The sequence below is a fragment of the Takifugu flavidus genome, unplaced genomic scaffold, assembly GCF_003711565.1.
Source record: "Takifugu flavidus isolate HTHZ2018 unplaced genomic scaffold, ASM371156v2 ctg734, whole genome shotgun sequence".
NCBI classification, from domain to species: domain Eukaryota; kingdom Metazoa; phylum Chordata; class Actinopteri; order Tetraodontiformes; family Tetraodontidae; genus Takifugu; species Takifugu flavidus.
This window is the reverse complement of record NW_026622344.1, coordinates 298-3,866: the sequence shown is the minus strand read 5'-3', so window position 1 is coordinate 3,866 and position 3,569 is coordinate 298. Positions and strand designations below refer to the sequence as shown.

Here is a 3,569-nt window from a genome sequence, read left to right as displayed (position 1 = left end):
CCGACACCTCGGAGACGTCCAGTCCACATCGCTCCAGGTCTTTTGAGTAGAACATGATGTTTCCTTTCTCCAGATGTTCAAACGCCAGCCGACCCAACTTCAGAAGGAGTTCTTTGTCAGCCTCAGTCAGTTCCTCTGGTCTCTGCTTCTCCATTTGCTTCTTCTCTTTATCGACCTCGTGAGTAGAGTCAGTCAGTTCCCTGGTCTCTGCTTTCCTCCATACTTCTGCTTCTTCTCTTATCTGAACCCTCAGGAAGTGTGAGTAGAGGTCAGTCAGGGTTTGGGGCAGCTCTCCTCTCTGGTCTCTGGTCATCATGTCCTCCAGAACTATAGCAGTGATCCAGCAGAAAAACTGGGATCAGACACATGATGTGGAGGCTCCTGGAGGCCTTGATGTGTGAGATGATTCTCTTGGACAGATCTTCATCACTGAACCTCCTCCTGAAGTACTCCTCCTTCTGGGAGTCAGTGAAGCCTCGTACTTCTGTGATCCTGTCAACACACGAGGGAGGAATCTGATGGGCTGCTGCAGGTCTGGAGGTGATCCCATGAGAGCTGAGGGAAGCAGGTTCCCCTGGATGAGGTTCAGGGAGCACGCCAACGGACGATACTTGTGTGACATCAGAGATGAGCTGATGCTTGTTTGAAACCCAGTGAAAATCTGCTTTCATCCAGGCCATCAAAGATGAACAGAAGTTTCAGACAGTCAGATCTTCTGCTCTGATCTTCTGTAATGTTGGATGGAAAACATGAAGCAGTGAGAGAAGACTGTGCTGCTCATCTCTGATCAAGTTCAGCTCCCTGCATGAGAGCGGAAGCACCAGACTGATGTCTGGTTCTCCAAACCTTCAGTCAGACTGAACTTCTGCAGGTCTGTTCACTCTGACTCAGTCACTGGTCAGAAGGTTCTTTCGTAGCACCGACTCGATCCGTGTCAGAACCACTCTGATGTGTCTCTGTTGCTCAGATAAGACTTTGAAGATGTCTGGCACTTGATGGAGTGTCCTGGATGTTCTTTGGGAGGTTCTCTCAAGCTGTCTCACCTCATGTTGTGTGTCCACCTCCTCACTTTGTCCCTCAGTGATGTAGAGCTCAGTGTAGATCTTGTTCAGCAGGGTCCACTTCCTGCTTCATGAGTTCCTTCAGTCACATGTTCACATCTTCTCTTCAGACTCATCTTATGACCTTCTATCACCTCCTGCAGATCACTTCCTGAACATAAGTAAAACCAATGATTTCCATCTATAATAAATCATCAACACAACTCCAAATTCATGACATCACAAATTAAATTCTCATATTGAACAGTTTTACTTTGTTTGGGCTTCATTTCAGCATCTCCAGATCTGCTTCCAGATTGTGAACAAGAGGACTCTCCTGGTGGAGCTGCCTGGTCCCAGTTGATAGGATGTGCTCCCCCCTCTCACTATGAAACACATCTCTATTAGTCTTTGATTTATAGGATGAAAGAACCTGATCAAGACTCAATATTGTTCCAGCATTTATGTCTGAATTCATCTTTCAGTTTAGACATGATTCTTGTTTCTAATCAACAATATTCACATTAAGTCTGTAACTATATGACTGTCTGAGGTTTAAGTGTTAAACATCTCCAATAATAAACTCACAACCTGCTGCTGTTAATGTGACTAACAGCTGGCCACACAAACACATCATCACGCTTTAGTTTTCTTACATTTCCTCTGAACTTCTGAAGTCTATTAATCTACCTTGGACCGGTCACTCTTCAGGGACACCCAGCTGGGCACTGTGGACTCTGCTCTGTCCTCGTCCATCCTGAGGGAAACATCAGAAATAGTGATGAGACTGTGATGAAGGTAAATAATCTGTAGAGGTTGTAGTTAAATAATCCAATTCACTGCATTTTATTCAAACAGGAACATTTCTAATCCATTCTGGATAACAACTGAATCAATAAATCAATGATGTCTCTGTATCATTTTCATGTTTTCAGAGTTTAAGCTGCTTTTTTTAACTGTTCCCTGCAGTGAGAAAAGAACTGGCACCTTTTCCAGCCCCTCATCCTGCAGCACTGAATGTGCTCTAAAGTTCTTTCCAGAGCAAACGTCTCTGCACTTGCAGCAACATGTTGTAGTCATGGATCCGTGAGGAGAACCGGATACAGGAAACGCCCCCCACTTTGATCCCAAAACCCAACTGGTGGCCAACGGTGGTCCGGCAACGACGGGGACGCTGGTCCATCGGGCCCACAACACTGGTTTTCCACAGGCCAACATGGTGAAAGGACTGTCTTCAGCTCAGCCACTAAATTATCTGGTGCTACATAAACATACTAGTCAGGACTTTTTAACTTCCCTCCTTTGTCCCCTCTTCAATTATTTCTTGATCCAAGTCCTCAAAGATCACTGCTCTATTTAAAATAGATGAAAAGAGAAACCCCACTCCTGCATTTCTTTCACAGTGGTTCCACAACATAGAACAATAAACCACTGGGAGAAAACGTGCAACATGAACCCAAAATCTGTTGGGTATGTCCTGTGATCCGTGTTATTTAGTTATTGTCTTAAATTGAAATGGGCTGAGAGAGATGCTAACTTGCCCACGATTATATGGTGTTTGACAGGTAAACCAAATATCCAGCTGTGACCTGGACTGTTGAACAGCTCTAATAACTCTAAGAGCTTTTCACCTGTCACAAAAAAGTTTTAAATGTTGGTAATACCTGTTAAGACTCTCTAACAACGTTAACAGCATAAACTCTCTTCTGCCCTCGGCTAAGCGCGCGTTAGCATCGGCAGCGAGCTAAACATATGGCTTCAGTAACCACTCGCGAAGCGTTCTGTGGTTTTTACCGATCCACTTTATTTTGTTAACTGCAAGAAAAGGATCACAATACTTAACTTTGGTTTCAATGTAAAAACGTACATTTTGAGTAGCGGCTACAATCGTAAAAGATATTAGTTACAGATTATGCCTTTGAGAAGTGCAAAAGTAAAAGAAGTAACCGGATTGGATCCAGAGCGGCCCGTTTGCCGTGTTCAGCCGCGCACCTTATCTGTCTCCACCCTACTCCACTAAATGGCAGCGCGACAGGATCGACTGTAAATTGACAACTTACATCTAACAAACAAACCTCCGGAAAAGGAACAAACAACACAAAACTGAGGGACAGAACATACTCACTTTACACTCAGCTTGTCGCTCTTCCTGCTTCGTCTGAACAGAATACTTTCACTTTCACTTTACACAACCTAATCAACAGCTTCATGGCGTTTATATTACTACCATAAAGCGTCTGGGAGGGTTTTAAAGCTTTTAGGATCAGTAGCAAAGAGCAGAAAAATAAACTAAACTTCACTTAGAAAGACTATTCAAACTATAACTAAAGCCAGACTATCAGAAAGTTAAATAAGACCGATTCATTTATAATGTATAACGATGTTTTGTGCTAAACAAAACTAATATGAAGTCTTGTTGAATTTTCTAAGCCAAGAATTCTTCAGCTCTATGCAGCTCTTCAATAGTCACAAAATCTTGATTTTATCTCCAAACAAATGTCAATTCTTTTCAATAATGCTCTTCGTTTC

General features: G+C 43.1%; 1 long non-coding RNA gene across 1 annotated transcript; it reads right to left on the bottom strand.

Moving 5' to 3' along the window:
- Positions 1–1,025: 1,025 nt before the first annotated feature.
- On the bottom strand, positions 1,026–3,000 carry LOC130521148 (uncharacterized). Its single transcript, XR_008949200.1, has 4 exons — positions 2,948–3,000; positions 1,697–1,797; positions 1,315–1,426; positions 1,026–1,212 (listed from the first exon to the last, which is right to left on the bottom strand). It is a non-coding gene; the product is annotated as an uncharacterized LOC130521148 (long non-coding RNA).
- Positions 3,001–3,569: the final 569 nt, after the last annotated feature.